Source organism: Petaurus breviceps, unplaced genomic scaffold (genome assembly GCF_028583685.1).
Source record: "Petaurus breviceps papuanus isolate PSGF00001 unplaced genomic scaffold, PetGlider_PUasm1.0 174, whole genome shotgun sequence".
Lineage (NCBI taxonomy): Eukaryota > Metazoa > Chordata > Mammalia > Diprotodontia > Petauridae > Petaurus > Petaurus breviceps.
Genome location: NW_027185761.1, coordinates 35,929,384 through 35,951,820, shown reverse-complemented (window position 1 = coordinate 35,951,820; position 22,437 = coordinate 35,929,384).

The window sequence follows — 22,437 nt, the reverse complement described above, 5'->3', positions numbered from 1 at the left end:
GGGAAAGGAAGTAGGCAGTATATTTGCACTGCAAGCTATCTTTAGTGGAATCTCTCTTATGTTGCTAAACTAAAGATATCCTGATTTCTCTGTGGCGGGATCATCACAGCTCCACAGCATGCTATGCTTACAGCCCACATCTGGTGGATACAAGAGACAGAATGATAGAGGTCAACTGTGCCAAAAATTCCATTTAAAGAGGCAGTTAGAAAAATCTACTTCTTATTAATGCATTCTGTGTAATCTTTTCTTCCCCTTGTCTTCTCTATTTGCCCTCTCTCTGAATGGAATCTAAACAATAAAGAGATCATGCCTTGTTAATGATTCTGTCTTTAGGGGAATAAAGCATAAAGTTAGCAAGAGGTGAAGAAAAATGCCTCCTGACAAGTTTCCTTTCATTTACAAGGACTCAGGGTTAAGTTATTTCTGTTTCAGTTATGTTTTTAAAATATTTACTTAAGAAGTTGTCAAGTCAGCATGACATGGTGCTTGCTACAGGTAAATAGGTTCTATCTACAGTGCCAGAAGCAATCAACTTCCCCAGAGGCTGAGGGACTGATATTCCAAGTCCTGCCTCTTTTTCTATTGAATTTATCTATTTGTTTATCTGGCACATTTAGGCAGGCAATGTAATAAATCTATTTATCATTTTTTCAATGTATCTGTCTAAAACTATATCTAAAGGCATATATTCTCATAAATGGCAAAGAGGAACATATTGGTCTACCTTGATGCAGAAGTCATAGGCTTTATCTTGCATCTGATTTGAAGATACCAGGATCTGATTGCTGTCAAGCAGAACATAGAATCATTGTGTTTTGTATGCATGGCCGACAACTCAACTGCAGAAGAATCCCTGCCCATAAAACAGAATTCTCGAACAGGGATGTATCTTTAAATTCCAAACTGTCATAGCAAATAATTTTTACAACTGGGAGAAGGACAACCAGCCATGTATGAGGCAAGTCCTCAAGTCAGCTTTTGGAGAAGCCAATGTGACTGGCATTCCTCTAAGTGTTAGTGATGAAGCAGGTCCAATCTAGGGAACTCACTTAAGAGTCAGGGACCACAATGAGAAAGAGAGGAAACTTTCAATATCTTGAAGTTTCACATTTTAACAAAATATAAATTGCTAATGTAAAGCTCTTGTGTTTCTATGCTGTTGAATGCACAAGCATTAAATTTGTCAGTGTTGAGCAGTCTGCTTCCCCACACTGTGGGTATGTCTTTGATATAACTTTACAAATGTAAAGGGAAGCTGGTACTTGGGAGGACTTATTTCGTATAACAGAAAGGTATCTTTTAAAAAGACCCCTCCCACTATATCTCTAGTTGATTCTGGACCTTTCTTCTCCCTATGTTAGTGCTGATGCAGAACTATGGAAAAAAACACCCTATTCAGAGTCAAAGGCACCTGACTTTTACACTTAATACCTGTGTGAACTTTGGCAGGTCACTTAAACTTTCTGGGGTTGAGGTTTCTAATCTGTAAAGTGAGGACTAGGTGCTCTCTATGGCCCTTTTGTGGATCTGAACTGATAGGGCTTTGAAATAAAAAAAAAAAAAGTAGTCCAATAAAAAAGTAAAAAACGCATTAGCTCCAGAGTCAAAAGTGAGATTCAGACAAAGGCTTGAATATTTACTATGTTGAACTTTGATAAATTAATAACTTAATCTCTCAGGTTTTCAGAGTCTTTGTCTTTATTAAAAAATAGGCTGGACTCAATGGAAGTTCCTTCTAGCTCTAAATATATGATCATATTACCTGTTGGGAAGTTATGGACATAACTCTCCTTTAAAAAAGAGTTTCTCTTAAAAAAAATTCTTACTAAGATTACTTTGCAAAATGTCCAACAATAGTATTATTTTAATAGAAATTGCTCCTTCCTGCTATACCTTACACATTTGGAATTATTTGACTTACAAAAAAAGACATTTACACTAAAGTCCTACTTAGATGAGTTTGAATACTGCACAGCTGACAGGTCACAAGGCAAATCTTCAAGCCAGTAGCCTATCTATAGTGAATGAGGATAGGTTAATTGAATAAAGTTGGGACTGTTCTTTGATGCTCTAGCAGTGTTTGCTTCTTTCTTGTCTTGTTGGAATGTACTGAGGCACATATATTTTGGGGAAAACAATGAAATGAATAAATGGGATGAGACCCAATATAAAATAATTTTCCTTAAATATTTAACTATACTCCTTCCCTTAACTCTATCCTTTTAATGTGATGATGCAAAATTTCTATTTTTACTTTAATGATGATACAAATTGACATTTATGTTATATTTGAAGATTCATAAAATGCCCCGAACATTTATGTTACAAGCTTATGATAAATCTGTGTATTAAGTACTAATCACATTTACCCACAGTTTACAGATGCAGAGACTGAGAATCAAAAAGATTAAATTACTTTTCTGTGCTCACACTACTTCGGACAGTGGCTAGTTTCAAATCCATTTCCTCTTGGAATTCATTTCCAGAGCTTGTTCTGTTACCACATGATTGGATTTTTGGTAGCTGTAAGCAATGGAGAGCACATTAAAGAATATATCTATATTTATACCTATATCCATATATGTTTAAGCTATTGCATTGCAAATTGCCATGTACATATTTTCCTGAGACAGCCTGTCTCTCTAAACTCTCCAAAATTTGTGGCAGCAATGTCTCAAGTCAGAACTAAAAGAACATTATTAAAAACTAAATGAGAAGAAATGACAAAATGAGTCAAGAAACAGCCCCATCAGTCTCGAAAGTCCTCTGATGTATCTTCAATAGCTCTTAAGAATGATAAACAGTCCTTGAAAAAGAATCCAATCACAAGTTACTTTGCAGTTTTTACTTCCACCATCAGATGACACTGGTTATTTCTGTTTCTATTACAACATTTCAATAATATTCATAATCTTTGTGGTTAGAGTTTAGGGCAAATTGCCCATGTAAAATAACCTGTAGGAATTCTGAAATGCTGAGAGTATTTATTTTTGTTTTTAATTTTGCAACAACTGAGAGGAAAATTTGTAGTAGCATTACCTAAAATGGCACTCACACACCTGGACATTGGAGGGGGGAAAAGACCACCCTTTATATTAGCACACACTTGCTATATCTGATCTACATACATGAAATCATGTTAATAGCTTTCATGTTATGAAAAAGGTATGTAGTAACTGATAAAGTTAGAAATGTTATATTTTACAAATGGAGAAAAGGACAAATTTGAAAAAGAAACACACATATAATCATCCATGTTCTGGCTGCCAGAAGTGCTGATTTATTTTCATTTATTATTTAATATAATTATTAAGGACATTATTATAGCTTAATCAGTTAAGAAAAACACCAATATTTTTAAATAAATATTTTAAATAAACTCTCTTTTGGTAAGCATTATTGGACATATTTGAGTATAAAATATTATTTACACCACCCATAAATTTACAATCTAGCTAAAGAGACAAGAAAAAACCACTACAATGTGAATGTAAGTGTCAAATGAGGGATACAGATCAGATCATGAGTTTTGCATGGATTGAGAAAAAGTAAAATCAGCCATATTGGTTAAAGATTTCACAAGGAAGTAGAAATTAAAACATGTCTTAAATATTGGATTGCATCCCCAAAGATGGAAACGAAGTGAGGAAAGGAATCTTATTCATTTTTGTTGAGTCAATTTCAGTCATATGTGATTCTTCATCATCTCATTTTGGATTTTCTTTGCAAAGATACCAGAGTGCTTAGACATTTCCTTGTCAAAGAAATTTTATAGAAAAAGAAAATAAGGTAAACAGGGTTAAGTGACTTTCCCAGGTTTTCAGAGGGTTTTTCAAACAGAGGGAATTGGGTCAGGGTATAAACATGTATTTGTGACTAGACCTGAAGAAAAGCATCCCAGAATTCAGTTACGTACAGTCCTATCACACTTGAAGTCCCTTAGAATGGGTATTTATTGCCACAAAAATGAACTTCCTAGTATAGAAAAAGACAAGAGAGTTTTGAGTTCCAGCTTCTAGCAGACTTATGATAAAAGAGGAACAAGTCTAAAATTGTTAACCATCACTGTAGAAGACATTAAAACAGAAGCAAAGATGTCGACCAAAGCATGTTTAAAAATATAAATACCTAAATAATTATTGTCAAAGGAAATTAAACCTGTGGATTCTGACTCTGCCATCCTGTCACCTGCAAATGCCTCCCATTATATCTCCTGACCTGTTTCCCACTTGAAACTGCAACCAGCTTACAAGTTGTTGACATATCCTGTTTCATGACCTGATTTAAAAAAGATGCAATAAGCACAATATACTGAGTTTGATGAACAAATAAGTATTAATTAAGTTCTGCCTCAGAGTCCTCAAAATAATACCCCATATGCATCCCTTTCTGAATCTAGAGCATTGCTCTCTCCCTGAATTATACAATTTTACCTGAGAGAGACACTCTTGGCTACAATTCCAATAAACCTTGCTTGGAAATACAAATTTCTGACCCAATATTTGGCTATTCCCATCTCCCCACAAAACAACATCAGATGAAATAGAACTTTGTGTCTTTCTAAGAGGGCAGAGAAATGCAACTGGATATTTCTTAATGTTTCCAGAGAAACAGGAGGGTCATGAAAAAAAAAAGTTGTAATAGAACAAACGTCAAAATACGTCACCATACAACAAAAGGAATGAGCAGGATAGAGGAATAAATGGATACTTGGTTGTAAGTCTTTCCAAAGAACATAGGGAGAGAATAACTGGTTGGTAATGCAAATATACTGAATAAAAGACAATCTTGAAGAAGAAAAGCAAGAAGTAATAACATTCAAAGGAAATGTGACCTTAATTGAAAGTAAATACATTGACTCCAAAGTAGTAGGCATACAGACTTTTTGAGGGTTATGGACTTCCAGAAGAACATGACAAAACAAAACCAAATAAGGGAACAAAAAAGGAAATCAAACCCTGGATGTCATTATACAGTAAATAATAACAGAAAACTGACAAAACTTCTGAATATAGTAAGAAAAGCTAAAATTTGAAGAAACCATAGATCATCTGGCACAGGAGAGAGAAGTGACTCTAAGCCAATATCAAGACAGACATTAACTAAATCTAATAAATCCATTTACAAACAAAAGTATGCCACATTATCAGGTAGATTTTCCAATATAAAGGAAATGTCTGAATAACATAATTTTTAGCAACCCCTGAAAAAAGGAGTCGGGAATGGAATAATATATTGTAAAAAAGCAAATGTTCTCAAGATACAACTATAAATGACATGCCCTAGAAATATGAACCTAATAATCAATGAAAAATATGAATATTATTAAATAAAATGAAGCACAGCTAAAAGAAAAAAAATGAAAGTAGATTATTTGACTTACAAACAATTCAAACAAAAAAAAAACAAGAAAGTTATAGAAATACAACTAGCAAAGTCTCCTCTGTAAATACTATTAAAAAGAAACTAGGAAGACATAAACAATTGGCATTTTAAAAAGAGAAATGAGAATGGGAACTTTAAAATATTTCTTTCTAAAATCACACAAAGGGCACAGTGAGTAGAGCGCTGGCCCTTGAGTCACAAGAAACTGAGTTCAGATCCAGCCTCAGACACTTAAAACACAAAAAAGGTAGCCATTTGACCTTGGGCAAGTTACTTAACCCCAATTTCCCCCCAAAAAGCAAAGATAAAATAAAATAAAATCACATAAAATCATATAAAGGGGTAATGATGATAGTGCTACCATTTAAGAAACACAAGTAAGAGTGGAGGAGCCGTCCTACACCTTGGGCTAAATCTCGTAACATTTTCTGTCACTCCCATAGGTGAATCAAAGCTTGTTTCAGTACTAAACTGAGAAATGTATGATAATATAAATGGAGAAAGGAGAGATAGATGAGAAAGGGAATGTGAGATGGGATATAATCAAATCAACGATAAATTGTGAAGGAAGAAAATTGATACATTCTCTCAGCAAGAAGTTACAATGTAATGAGTGAGGTAGCCAAATGAGCAATTGAAACAAGGGGAAAGAATAGAGAGATTTCTATAGAGTGAGAACATAAAAGGGGGCTTTACTGAGTCTTCCCCTGCTCTCCCCCCACTAAGAACACCCTCATCAGAGGAGACGTTTATTTCATAATGGTAGATGAGAATGTTAAAACAAGTATAGTCCATAGGGATTTGATACTCAGGGATCATCTACTCTGAGAAAAAAGGTTGACAGCATTGTATCTCAAAAGAAGAGAAAGTAGAAGTCCTGGGGACAACAAGCATTCAGAAATACAGGGGAGCATTGACCTAGAGAGGATATTACATAGAATATAAGAAAGATGATGATTATGAGGATAAAAAAAGAGTATAAATACAAATATTATAATATCAGGGACAGTGAAATTTGAACAATGAGACAACATTTCTATCCCTACTCTCTCTTAAAATACTTAAGACCTATAAGAGTAAGACACAGTCATATAGAATGTTCCTTATATCTAATAATATATCTAATCATGAGAAAGAATAGAACAGAAATAGTGAGGGGAAGGGAAAGTGAGGGAGACAAACAAAGACAAAAAGACAAAGATAGAAACACAAAGACAAGGATAAACACAAAACAAAAACAAAAAAACCCAAAACAAACAAAAAATAGAGAGTCAGAGACTGAAACAGAAAGATATACAGGGCAGCAACATAGTAATTTTTTAGAAAAGGGAATACAAAATTTTTACTTTAGAAGTCCAAATCCCAAGATGACTACCCAGAGACTATGGGAGAAATAAATAAATATAAGCAGCATGAATCAAAGAACAAATACTTAAAACATATAGAAAGGAAAGAAAAATTAATGGAGAGAACAAGGCAAAGAATTTATTTTAACAAAAAAACCTCAGAAAATTAGAAAACTCATAACAAATTTAAAAAGTTAAAGAGGAGAAAATAAGGGTATGTTAATTAACTATTGAAAAAATATTGGGGTACAAGAAGAAATAAATAACTAAGTAAAGGGAAGAAAGAAAAAACAAAATATTTAGGCCTATACCAGTTAAATTTGTAGAACAATCAAGTTACTAGAAGACATTCGTCATAAAATAAAAATAATAGGAAACTTTAAAGTCCCTATTCTAGATTCTGACAAGTTGAAATCTATAATATAATATTATCATCATTAACTTCATCATCATCATCAGTAATATTTATATAACACCAATTATGTGCCAGGCATTATGCTAAGTACTTTATAAATATTAAGTCATTGGATCCTCACAACAAGCCCAAGAGGTAGATGCCATCTTTATTCCCACTTTATAATTGAGGAAACTAAAGCAGTCATAAGTTATGTGACTTAGTGTCACAGTGCTAGGGAGAGCTTTAAGTTATATTTGAACTAAGGTCTTCCTGACTACATAGTAAGAAAATCAAAGTAAACAATAAAGAAAACATGTAATTAAAAAAAAGATAGAGAAATTAAAGCTAAAATTCAAGAGACAAAGTGGGAAGAGCACTAGACCTAGAGTCATGAAGACCTGATTATGAATTTTAATTAATCAGTACAAACATTTATTAAATGTCCAATATGTGACAGGCACCATGCAAGTGGCTAGAGATACAAAAGGAGACAAAAGATGTTATCTAACCATAAAGGATCTCACAATCTCTTATTAAGATAACATGCAAAAATATATAAATTTATCCTTTACAAACAATAAATAGAAAATTAACAGGGGGAAGGAGTGAGAATTAAGAGAGGTTGGAGAAGACTTCCTGTAGAGCGTAGGATTTTGCTGGAGCTTAAAGGAAGTCAGGGAGTTCAGCACTCAGTCAAAGAAAGATGGCATTCTAGGTCTGGAGGACAGCCAGAGAAAATGCCTGCACCTGAGAGAGGGAGTGTCTTGTTTGTGGAACAGCTAGGAGGACAGCATTGCTGCTACAAATAGTACAGGTTTCAGAGTAAGGTGTGAGATGAGGAAAAAGAACTTCTAGTAACCAAGATGGTGGAGTACGTAGCAAATCACTCTCATTCTCCCTTATAGATCTTGAAAAATCCAGAAAATACTGACCCAGGAAAAATTCTGGAACAGAGGAGCCAGCAGAAAGATGGGGTGTTGCAGTTTTTTAGCATGTGAGGCTAGGGGGATTAGCAGGAAATGTCCCACTTGATGTGACTTAAAGAGACCAGTACATCCCAGCAAGCCAGCGGCAGGCCCCACCTCAACAAAGTATCAGGAGATCCTGAGCCCCAGCATGGTGGAGCAGGCAAGAACAAATACTAGGCCCCCACCCCCGACGGCCCCTTCCTGTGCCCTGGCACACCCAGGGGAACTTACAAACAATAGCATTGACAGTCACTACCTTCACGGGCAGCAGCTGAGTCTGCCCATACTCTAGCACAGCCCCCAGGGGGGAAGCAACCTCCAGTGGCCAGATCACCTCACCCCTGGAGTTTCAGTGTAAACCTGGGGAAACACAGAAAAAACACACCTGGTCTTAGCACACACCAGCTACTACCACCAGCTCCAGCTCAGCATGAGGTAAGCCACAGTCTATATAGCTTCCAGCTGCTTGACCATGAGGCCTAAAAACATAAAGGCAGTAACAAGGTCCCCAGTCCCCAGCACAAAAGCATGGGAGAGGGCCCTTGTAAAGCCAAGCGTGAGCAGCTCTCCAAAGGGCTGCTGCTTTGAATAGTTTTATGGTTCTGATCACATAGTATAGTGAACTCTCTATTTATTAAGCAATAAATAATAAAACATTCACAGAAACCAAAGTACAGCATTCACAATGATATAACAACTTATCACTAAAGTGGCCACATAGTTTCAAACAAAAAAATATCTTTCAGGAAGTCCTTAACTCAGTTGTCCTTAAGGAGCAATCCCCCTTGAAATACATAAAGTAGAAAGGTCAAAGTTTCCACACCCCTAGGTCACACTGTCTTAATCTGTCAGTCAAAAAGTCTTCTTTCTTCTTGATTGGAGATTAGTTTCTAATCATCCTTAACTCAATCATCCTTAAGGGGTACAAGGTACACAGTTCTCTCACCCCTAGGCCACAGTAGATCATTATCTTCTCAGTCAGCACTAAGTACCCAAGGAGATGTCTTTACATATTGACTGGAGACTGGCTCACAGATTCCATGGTTCCTCTTCCATGGGTCCAGCTCTTGCCTGAATCTACCCAACCATCACCTGTAGTCACAGGTAGGCAGCTCTCAGCTCCTCATGCAGCTCCTGTTCCATATTGATGCTCGCAGTGTCCAGTCCACCTCAAGTCCTTTGCATTTTCTGTTTCTGGGAAGACAAAGCTTAACAGAGGCAAAACACCATTCATACACATTGACAGAACCATAATCAATTCACTATCTGTCTGTGAATTCAACACAGACCCACAAATATGAGAAATCAACACAAATCATCAGCATAGAAATTAACACAGATCCACAAATAAGGTCCAAGAATTTAAAATAAATCATCAGCATAGTCCCAGGACCTCTGAAACCCTCTGTTAGGACTTCTATAAACAGAAAATTCTCTTTCAGGGCTTCCAGTAAGGTCCCAGGACTTCTGTACAAAGTATCACAAATACAAATCAACACAGATAAACAGAGTGCTGGCTACCACAAGTGTTCCCTTCTCAGTTCTGCTCTGTCTCAGGTGTGCTTAAACTTTTATTTGCCATTAATTCCTCCCTATTCCATCCACCTCTTAAGTCCTTCCTGTTCCTGTCTTTGACAAGTCCCTACCACTGTGGGATTGACAGATTCTGTTTCTTAACAAAGACTTGATATAATCAAAGCAACGTTCAAAGACACTTGAAATGAAACAAGGTGCTAAATAAATAACTGAAACAAGATGTTGTTAAGCACTACTTTGCTTGTCATTACAGCCGTCTTTGACCAAGAAGGAAAGATCAACTTTAAATCCAGGAAAAAGGCAAACACCATGATCAAAAAGCAACATAGAAAAACAAGGACCATAGATTCTTACTGTGGGGACAGGTAACATCAAAACACAAATTCTGAGCTAACTGCATTGTCATTAAGCCCACATCTGAAGCCTCAAAGGGGAATATGAACTGGTTTCAGGCCCAGAAAGCTTTCTTGGAAGAGCTCAAGAAGAATTTTAAATGTCAAATTAGAGAGATAGAAGAGAAATTGGACAATTCCTTTAAAAATACAATTGACAAAATGTAAAAAAAAAATCACTGAATAAAACAACTCCTAAATAAGTGGGATTGGCCAAATGGAAAATGAGATACAAAAGCAAACTGAAGAAAACAATTCATTAAAAATTAGAACTGGACAAATGGAAGCAAATGTCTATGAGACATCAAAAATAAGTCGAACAAAGTCAAAAGAATGAGTGAAAAGATAGGAAGGGTCTAGGTTTTGAAGTAATTAGAATGCCAAACAAAGCATTTTATATTTGCCAAAGGAGGCAATCAGAAGCCACTGGAGTTTATTGAATAAGGGGAATGGCATGATCAGATATGTGTTTTATGAAATTCATTTTAGTGGATGAATGGAGGATGAATTTGTTAAAGGAGATACTTGAAAAAGTTAGCCCTTCCAGCAGGGTACTGCAATAGTACAAACATGAGATGATGAAGGCCTGACCTAGAGTTGTGGCAGTGCCAAAGGAAAGAAGAGTATATATTCAAAAATGATATTATGTTAAATTTACAAATATTTGTATCAATAGTTGGGAGTAAGAGATAGTGAGGAATCCAGGATGACTCCTTGATTGTGAGTCTGGAGGACTTAGAAGATGGTGTGCTCGTTTCAGAAAAAGATGACCTCAGAGTAAATGAAAAACTCTGGGCAAATTGCATATGCTCCATCTGCCTCAGTTTTGAAATCTGAAAAGTAAGGATAATAATGACACCTGGCTCCCAAAGTTGTTGGGAGAATAAAATGAGATATTTATAAAATATTTTATAAACATTGAAATATCATATAAATGCTAATTATACTACTAAAAGAAGATATTGCAAATAAATGCAAAAATGTTGAAAAAGCAATAAAATCCATTAAACCTAAAATGCAATGACAAAAGGATAATTAATTCATGGAACACAAACAAAAGATAGACACAAATAGGGACTGCAATTAAATCTAAAAATAACTTGTACAAAGAACAAATCACAGAAACAATTAAGAATTATGTGAAAGATAATGATAATGTTTAAAAAGGAAGCCACAATTTCTTGGATACAGCTAAAGTACTCCTGAAAAGATAGGCAACATAGCTATAGAATACACATTAATAAATAGAAAATGAGGTAAGCAGGAATGCAAGGATGGTTTAATATCAGGAAAACCATCAGTATAATTGATCATATCAATAATAAAACTAGCAAAAACCATATGATTATCCTCAATAGATGCAGAAAAGGCTTTTGACAAAATACAACATCCATTCCTATTAAAATTACTAGTAAGTGTAGGAATAAATGGATATTTCCTTAAAATAATAAGTAGCATCTATTTAAAGTCACCAGCAAGTATTATATGTAATGGGGATAAGCTAGAAGCATTGGCAATAAGATCAGGGGTGAAACAAGAATGTCCACTATCACCCCTCTATTCAATCTGGTACTAGAAATGTTAGCAGTAACAATTAGAGAAGAAAAAGAAATCAAAGGAATCAAATTAGGCAAAGAGACCAAGCTACCACTCTTTGCAGATGATATGATAGTATACTTAGAGAATCCTAGACAATCAAGTAAAAATCTACTTTAGACAATAAATAAATTTAGCAAAGTTGCAGGATATAAAATAAACTCTCATAAGTCCTCGACATTCCTGTATATTTCTAAGGAAATTTAACAGCTAGAGATAGAAAGAACAATCCCATTTAAAGTTACTGTAGACATTATAAAATATTTAGGCATCGACCTGCCAAAACAAACCCAGGGCCTATATGAACACAACTACAAAACACTTTTCACACAACTAAAGTCAGGTCTAATTAATTGGAAAAACAGCAATTGCTCATGCCTAGGTCAAGCTAATATAATAAAAAAGAAAATTTTACCTAAATTAAATTCCCAGATTAAGGAGAAAATATTATAAGTAGCCAGGAAGAAATGATTTGAATATTGTCGAAACACCATTAGAATAACACAGGATCTGGCAACTTCTACACTGAGGCATCGAAGGGGCTATAATATCATATTCCAAAGGGCAGAGGAGCTGGTATTACAACCAAGAATCACCTACCCAGCAAAATTGAGTATCATGTTTCAGAGGTAATTATGGTCATTCAGTGGAATAGAGGACTTTCAAGCATTCTTAATGAAAAAACCAGTTGAACAGAAAATTTGACATTCAGATACAAGAAACAAGAGAATCATGAGAAGGTAAACAGGGAAAAGAAATCATAGGAACTTATCAAAGTTGAACTATTGACATTCCTACATGGAAAAATTGTAATTGTAACTGGTGAAACTTTTCTCAGTATGAAAATAGTTGAAGGGAATATAAGTAAATATATATATATATATATATATATATATTTGTCTATATCGGAGGGTATACGGGCATATGAATACATATGTGAATGTGTGTATGTATGATTACAGGTATACATAGATAGAGGGGCACAGGACCAATTTAATAGGAAGGGATGATGCTTAAAATGAGAAATTAAGAGGTGAGAGAGAAATATAATGAGAGGAGATGGGGAGAGACAGAATGGGTTAAATTATCTTATATAGAAGAGGCAATGGATAATGATTACAATGGAGGGGAAGAATAGGAAGGCAAAAGGGAATGGTTCAACCTTATTCTCATTGAATTTGGCTTTGGGAGGGAATGACATACACACTAAATAGGGTATATTACCCTTCAGGAGAGTAGGGGGAAAGGGGATGAGAGGGGAGATGATGGAAGGGAGGGCAGGCTGGGGGGTGGGAAATTTGAAGCCCTCACTTTTGAAAAGGAACAGGATCAAAGTAGAGAACAGAACAAGTGGGTGGTGGCATAGGAGGGAGGGAAATATAGTCAGTCTTTTACAATATATCTACTATGTTAATGTTTTGCATTAGCTACATATGTACAACCTATGCTGAACTGCTTATCTTCCCAGTAAGGGTGGGTGACAAGGGAGGGAGGGAATGAATCTGTAATTCAAAGTTTTAAAATAAAATATTTAAAATCACATATATATATAATTATTATTAATACTATTTTACATGTAATTGGGAAATAAGATATACAGGCACTGGGGCATAGAGATCCACCATGTCCTTCTGAAAAAGTCTAAGGGGTTATGGGAGAAGATATGGGAGAGAGCAGATTGGAGGAGGGTATATCCTGTGGGATTGCTCTTTTGGGGTGGTGGGTAGGGGAAAAATAGGGAGAAAATTTGTAACTCAAAATCTGGTAGAAAATAATGATGTAAATCAGAAGTTAAGAAAGCATTTGAAAAAAAAAATTAAAAAGTCCTTCCCATAAGTGGGATTTTCAAGCTCTGGGTTTTAACACTCAACCTAAAAACCAAGCAAACACAGGTGGATCTGTAAATTCCATTACTATTACAATGCCTCACTGCTCACTGGAACAACAGGTGTGTCTCTGAACTCTCAGTTCCCACAGAAACAGCAGGTGTATTCATGTGATGGGAACCTAAATACTGCCACTACCTAGCCACTGCCCTCAGACCCACAGAAACAGGTGTGATTTTGTACTCCATCACAATCACATCATCCATCTATCCCAAGACAGGACCATAATACCTACCTATATTGACCAGACAGGACCACAATAGCTAGTCAATTGGAGGGCAGCATGACCAGAACGCTTAACCACTGAACCGTAGCTGGGGCCCCTCCTCCATTACCTAATCCCTTAACAAACCCCTCCTGCCTTTTTTATTTTCATGATTTCTGTTATGTAATTGCATCTTTAGCCTGTAAAAATCCATCTTGCTTTCTCTGAAGTTGCTGGTTCCTCTTGGAACTTAGCCTGCTTCATGAGAGGCGTCAATCTCAATAAATGCCTATACTTGGATTAAAAAAAAATTATAAGAAGACAAGTCATTCTCCAATTGATAAATAGTCAAAGGATATGAACAGGTAGTTTTCAGATGTAAAAATTAATGCTATCTACCTTCATATTAATAATGCTCTAAATCAGTATTGATTACAGAACTGCAAATTAAAACAACTCAGATTGGTCAATATGACAGAAAAGGAAAGTGATACACGCTGCTCTTTTTGGAGGGGGGAATGCAGGGCAACTGGGGTTAAGTGACTTGTCCAAGTTCACACAACTATTAAGTGTCTGATGCCAGATTTGAACTCAGGGCCTCCTGACTCCAGGGCTGGTGCTCTATTCACTGCACCAACTAGCCACCCCTAATACTTTTAATCTTACCACATGAAAAAAGGGGCTCAGAGTGACTTCCCTGAGATTACTTTATTAGTCAGTAGCATAACAAGGAATTGTACTAAGCTATAAGGATGCCCAAGCAACAGTGGGCTTCATATTTCACCATATCACTTAAACTCTTTGAACTCTTCTAGATTTCCATGAAGTTTTTAGGGAATAGATAATATTTTCATTTCACACACGTCTGAAAAGAGGGTTTTTTATTTTTTTGGGGGGGAAGGTTGTTTTTGTTTTAAAGTACAATTTCTACACAAAGTCTTAGAGTGCTCCAATAGCAATACGTAGGAATTTTAGGGTTGAACATTTCACTGCTTTATTCAATAACCTACAGTGGCTCCCTATTTCCTCTAGGATAAAGTATAAACTCCATTATTTGGCTTTTAAAGCCCTTCACCAGCTAATACTAATTTATCTTATTCAGTCTCATTACACATCACTCTCTTTTCTGTACTCTGCAATCCAAACTCTTCATCTATGCGTTTCTCATAAAACATAATGAAGCCTCTGGAGCTCAGTATCTCTAACTTCTACAATTGGAAGTTGTAGGATAAAGTGCCATTTTAATGAGATTCCATGATAAATACTTAAAAGACAGCTTGGGTATATCATCATTTTTAAAATTCCATATATTCATTGGCAATTATTAATTGTATCTACAAACTTTATAACTTTTGAGCAATAATAGGAAAAAGTAAATCACCACTGAAATCTGAGTTTGGGTATTTCTTTGAGTTTATTTTCTCCCATTTGATCAGTCATTGAAAATGTTATTTATTCAGTGTAAGAAAAGCCTGTACAAGGGAAAAATTTAAATTACCTATAAATAATGCCTTTTAATAAGTTTTATTATGAGTAAAAATTGATGGTTAGACTGAGGAACCAAAAATCTGACTATTTAAATGCTGGTTCATGAAGGACAATAAAAGAAATGTGTTTATTACTTAGACCTAGTGAAGAAATTGAAGAGATTAAACCAGCTAGTTTTATGAACTCATATATGTAATTTAAAATATCCTGATCCCATGTAGAACAGATTGAAATTGAAATAATAAAAAATAGTTTAAAATTCTCAAATCATTACTTGAGATTTAAAGATCACACTGCCATTTCTAGGGGAACAATTTGCAAGAAAGGATTTATAATTATTCAGTAATGGAAATTCATCCTGTATCTCTAACCATAAATTAAGATACTTTGTAAGCAATGTCTTTCAGATGGTCTTTAGATAAAGAATCTAGGCTCTTAACTTCAATTAAGGAAAAACAAAAAGATGTATGGGTAATCAGTCAGGAAATGTAATAGAACTTTTCTCTTTATGTAAGTAAATTTTTTATGCAGTTTTACATCCAGGAAATGACCTGCATAATATATTTAAATGGTCAGATTAAAATTGTAATTTTGGACAAATCTATCAGGGGAAATTTATTTAAGTTACTATATGCCAGGCAGACACTGTACCAAGATAAATAAAGAGACTCTACTGGTCTGCAATGATATTATAATCTATTGAACCAGATTGCACTTTTACCATCTTTGCAAATTGGTCAGAATTTTATGTACAATATTTTTTCATACTTTTATGTCTATTCCCCAAAATTCATAGACACACCCCAGGTGTTTATGGTAGTTTCCCTCAGAAAATTTGTGATATGGGGGTTTGTATTTGCACCAAAATGATTTTGAAATTGGGCTTAGATTTTCACACTACATATCACTTTGTTCATACACTGATTATAACTAATCAGTTAACCATCCATTTCAAAATCATTTTAAAATCATGTTAAATGTTAAAAAATAAAAAAGTAAAAAGTTCATGTTTCCAGCTTTTGAAAATATGCTCTGATATGCAGAACAACCATTCAACCAATTTCGAATCCTTCTAAGAATACAATCATCCAATCCACATTTCTCTTGAACATCTTGTTTAAAGAGAGCCCAAGAGGAGAGGATTCTGGAAAGATGGCAGAGTAGTTCAGAAAACTTCAGGCTCTCAAGATTTTCCCCAATAAAAGAGATAAAATAGCACCTCTGGGCTAACATAGAGCCATGAAAACAAATAAGAGTAGGAGCAGAAGGTGGTCCTCTTATGAAAATCTGAGAAGACCTGAAAAAAAACTCCCAAGACCCAGATTTCCTCCCTATAAAGACTAAGCACCTCAAAGCATGTCCCCTTTAACAACAAGCAGTAAACTGCTTAAACAACAAGCAGCAAGCCCTAAGGTTAGTGGGTTGGGAGGCTGCCTAGGTTTCAGTCTCTGGAATTTTTACCCCCAGGACAGTGAGGGGAGTTGGGTGTCTAATCTGGGCAACATCTAGGGAACCCCTGCTGACAAGGAACACCAAATCCTGCTTTGCTGCTGAGAGCAGCAGGTGTTAGAAAGAATCAGCACATGCCCAGTGAGTGCAGAAGCAGTGCGGCAGGGATGCTGATGACTATGGGCACTTACAGGAAGCTAGATGTCTTGATTGGAGTTCAAAGTCAGAGGGAAGAATGGAAAAGGATCAGAAACCAAAGGAATCATCCCCCATGCCCTAGGATTAGAGGTGATTATAAAAACTAAATTATTACCAAAAAGAAAAAAAATGTACAGGAAATGGAGAAATAATCCAATCATAGAGAGCTACTATGGAAATAGAGAAGATTATTCTTCATCTTCAGAGAAGGATACTGAAGCAAAGAAACCCACTTCAACTCCCAAAGAGTAATGTTATATGGTCACCTGACCAAAAAGAATTCATTCAAGAACTTAAAAAAAACAATTTAAAAAATCAAATGGTAAAGGAGGAAAAAAATAAGAAAAAAATAAGAATAATACAAGGAAATGAAGATTATGACAAGAGATTCAAGCAATTAGAAAAGGAGATCCAGAATCTTAAGAAAGAAAATGGCTCCCTGAAAATCAGAAAGGGGTAAATGAAAGCCAGCAAAGTTATAAGAGATGAAGAATTTTTTTTTTAAAACTGAACAAAAAATATAAAGAATGAAAAAATAGAAAAGAATATGAAACATCTCATAAGAAAAATCATCAATCTAGAGAACAGAACAAGAAGAGAAAACAGAAGAATAATTGAACTACCTTAAAGTTCTGATGAAAAAAAAGAATCTAGATATAATAATGCAAGAAATAATTAAAGAAAATTGTCTTGAAGCATTAGAATAAGAGGGGAAAGAAGAAATGGAAAAAATCCGTCAATCACCACCTGAAAGAGATACTATGAAGAAAATTCCCAGAAATATTGTACTTAAATTCTAAAACCTCCACATCAAGAACAAAATATTCTGAGCAAAAAGAAAAGAACAATGGACATGTGATGGAACCACAATCAGTATCACACAAGACCTAGCACTGGTGACACTAAAAGATTGAAGGTCTTGAAACACAATGTATCAAAGAACAAAAGAACTGGGCCTCAGGTCAAAAAATATCATACTCAGTAAAACTAAGCATAATTCTGAATGAAAAAAAAAAATGGAAGTTTAATCAATTGTCAGACTTTCAGGATTCTGTTAAAAAAAAAAAACGACCATTAACTGAATAGAAATTTTACATACAAGAACCAAGAGAAATATAAGGTAAATAACAATGACCAATTACAAGGACTAAATAAGAATACTTATCTTTTATGTATGGAAAATGTAAAACCTGTGTTTAAGACTGTTACTAGCAATTAGGTAACTTATAAGAAAGATTGGGGTAGACCCAAATATGATATGAGTTCAAAAAGTAAAACTGCTGAAGAACAGCTAAAAGAGTAATTGTCTTACACAAATGAGATGCAAGAGGAAGAACTGTTACAGAGGATTTAGATAGGGAGTGGGGCTGTTAGTTCTGGAAAACTACTTTCTTTTTTTTAATATGGGAATTTCTGGACTGGGGAGGAATTTCTTTTCTTTTCTTTCATTTTTTTGAGGGCAATTGGGGTTAAGTGACTTGCCCAAGGTCACACAGCTAATTTTTGTGTTAAGTGTCTGAGACTGCATTTGAACGCAGGTCCTCCTGACTCCAGGGTAAGTGCACTATTCACTGTACCACCTAGCCGCCCCAGGAAAACTACTTCAACAGGAATGGGTTTGAGAGGGGAAAATACATATACATCTAGGAGAATATAAAAGTCTTCTAAACTTAGAAAGAAATAAAACTCTAAGGGGATAGGAATGGGGAGAGTCTAAAGGAAGGATCTTTAGAAGGGAAGTGAAGTAATAGGTTAAAGGGGTATCTAAATTTAGGGGGATGGGAGGCTTATAAGGGAGGGATTGCTGGAGTGGGGTAGGTTAAGTAGTATTAGGGCAAGGTAGCTAGTAGAAGAGGGGAAAATAGATAGGCACAAACATAAAAACAAGATTAAGAGTAGATTTTCTTAGGGAAAATATATATGTATATATGTATGTAATGTGTATATATGTATATGTGTATGTATAGATCAATACCTATGTATAAATATATCCACGCTCAGTTGAAAACTTGGAGAGAACAGGTAGAGGGATGAAGGAGAGCGGGACAGAAAAAAAAAACATAGCAGGAAACAAAAGAAAACCTACAGGGAAGCAAAGAAAAGACAGACAGTTTGCAACATAAAACAGAATTTAGTAATAGGCTTTCTTGAAATGATAAGTTCATACTATATATTCTGAATCCTCTACTATGTTCTGCTGTGCATGCCATTGTTTTTATTTTTTTTCTTTTCTTATTATGTATTTGTTTTATTAATTGTCTAAAATAAAAAAACAATAAAATAAAGTGAGCCCATTCTGAGTCATAGTTATTATTTCACCTTTATATGCTCAAAACCCATATTTTTATTCATTTTCTACGATTCTATGATGCTTATCCATTGATAAATTGCAAAAGTCACATTTGGTATGTTTTTTTTTTTAATCGGTAAAATGCTGTAAGCAATCTGATGTTACAATGAATAGAGTGTGGGAAATAGAATAATGAAAACTTTAGTTTAAAATTCATGTTACACATTTAACAGGGTTAAGTTACTTAATCTCTCTGGCTCAGTTTCCTCACTGTAAAATGGAGATAATTGTATTACTTTCATAGGATTGTGTTATGTAACAAATTAGTTAACATATAAATTACTTTGAAAATCTTATACTAATTAATGACAATAATAAAATATTTTCTGTAGTAAATAGGAAATATTTTAAATAGTCCAAAATTCTATCTCATTAATAATAAGTAGCTAGTCAAGCTAGGGAAAATCTAGACAGTATACTAAAAAGCAGAGACAAAAACTTGCCAACAAAGATCTGAATAGTTAAAGCTTTAGTAAGGTAAGCTGAGTGCAGCAGAATCGATATTTTTTTTTTAATTGTGTGACTAGAGTAGACTTTTCAAAGTTCATTGAAGAGCAAGGAGGTCAAAGCAGTTAACACTCAACCAAATTAAATCAAAATATTCACTGGAACATCAAACACTGAAGATGAAGTTTAAATACTTTGGCTACATAATAAGAACATAAGACCCCTTAGAAAAAGATCTTGATATTGGGAAAGATAGAAGCCAAAAGGAAAGGAGGATGAGAAAAGATGAAATGTATAGATAGTGTCATGGAAACAATGAATATGAACTTGGATAGACTTTGAGAGTTAGTGGAGGATAGAAGGGACTAGCAAATTATTGTTCATGGTATCAGGAGGAGTCAGACAAGACCAAATGACAGAACAACAAACATTTATATTGTGCTCTAAGATTTGCAATGTACTTTACAAATATTATAAAATAAAAATACTGGAAGATTAGTATTAATATAATCCCAATTTTTGAAGATAAGGAAACTGAGGCAGACAGATTAAGTGATTTGTCTGGAGTCACATATCTAGTAAGTGTCTAAACCTGGATTAGAACTCAGGTCCTCCTGACTTCTAGCCATGTACTCTATGTACTATTTCAACTAGCTGCCTCTTAAATTGCATGTAAGAATGAGATTTGACAAATACATATTATGTAATATTAGGGCATAGATTTAAATTGTACTTTAAGTATAAAAACTTCCTTTAATAGGGCACGTGGACATCCAATAGTGCTTCATAGTCTCCCATCATTTTATACTTATAGAAATCCTAAAAGGTACATAGAAAAACAATCTTATCATCCTTTTTTTACAGATAGGAAAACTGACCTTGAGAAGGTTGGAGACTTTCCAAAAAGTAGATAGCTAGTAAGGAATGGAGCCCAGTGTAGTCCCAAATTTGGCCTGATAACCCTCAGACCAATTTTTTTTTTCATCAAGGCACATTGCTTCTGAGACATAATAATTCAAGGAGAACTACTACAATTCAAGTATTTTTGATTGATAGAAAAAGGCAAGTTATTATTAATATTTTATAAAACTTTTGTATATTTTCAAGTTTTTTTCAATTTAGATGAAAATCTAACTTAGCATTTTAGATAGTGTTGTAGACTTAGAATCAGGAAGACCCTAAGTAAAAAATCTGCCTCTATTTTTTAGTACTTACCAGTAACATTACCCTGAGAAAAGTTACTTAAGAATCATTTATCTCTCATCTGTAAAATGGGAATAGCTTCTATTTATCGCTTAGAATGGTTATGACTCTCAACTGAGATAATGTATGTAAGAAGCATTTGGCCAAATTTAGAGTGCAATATAGTGGTAATAGTACTATTAAGGTTCCCCACCCTCAAAGATGCTAGCTGTTGTTCAATCATATCCTTCTCTTTATGACACCATGGACCATAGCACCCAAATGCTATACATCTTTTTCAAAGATGTTGGAACAGTTTGCCATTTACTTCTCCAGTGGATTAAGGCAAAGAGAGGTTAAGTGACTTGCCCAGGATCACAGAGCCAGTAAGTATCTGAGGCCAGATCTGAGCACATATCTTCCTGACTCCAGGCCCAGTGCTATAACCACCAAGTCCCTTGCTGCCTCCTTGATGAAGATGCCATATTTCACTTGATAATCATCACCACTGTATAATAGTCCCACCCTCTTTCTTCAGTCCAAAAATTGATTTATAGTCTTTCATCACATAAATGTAGTATGGTATAATTCTGTTCATCCTGCCACTTAAAATGTAAGCAGGGCAGCAATGAATTCACCAGCGGCATATACATCCACATTTATCTGTCATGCATTGTGAGCTGTGAGCCTAGAATTCTCACAGCATGAGCATTGTCAGTATGTTTCCAAAAGCTAACTTGCCTGGTTTCTTTAGAGTGCTACAGTACTAATCATATTTTCCTCCAACCCAATGTAAAGCTGTAGGTGCAAGGGGAACAGGCTGGTAGGTGAAGCTGCCATGAGTAAGTCACATGATATGGTAAGACTTTCATCTTTCCAATTTTAATCTATGTTCAACAGGATTCCGTGCATTCTAATTTTGCACCAAAGACAGTTTAGTAATAAGTGATTTTTAAATACCAGTACAATTTCTCAAAAGCTTCACATACTGGTTGTACCTGAATTTTTTGCAAAAAAATTTGGCATAAAATCTGTGACAATTATGCAGTGAAATGGCGTATTTACATCCCCATCAAAATATTAAGATTCTATAACTTATGTTAGTGAGAACACCAACACAGTAAGCTCTCCTCTGTTTCTCAGAGTCTTTAAGGAAACAAAGATCTCACTTATATATTTGACCACCTTAGATAAAAAATTCCAATTCAGTTCAGAATATTTTGATTACCCTAATGTCCTTAAAGCTTTTCCCCTGAGGGAATAAATCTGGAGTTGAAAGGCCTCTTTTTCATCATTAAGAGAAGTAAGATTATCAATCACTTTAAAACTAAAAAGAATAATCCTACTTAAAGATACAGACTTCTAAAGTTTACAAAGTGATTTCCTCACATCAGTCTTAAGTGATAGCCCTCAGGAGTATTTTTGTTTCTCTCTAATAATGAGGAAAACCTAGACTCAGAAAGATGAACTGACACTAAAATGGCATATAAGAGACAGGATTAAACATGGGCCTTCCCTGACTCAAACCCAGTTCTCTTTTTTCTGGAAGGGAATTTACATAAATCTTTCCAATTTCCTTCTTTTATAAATCAGGTAAGTGAGGGTTAGA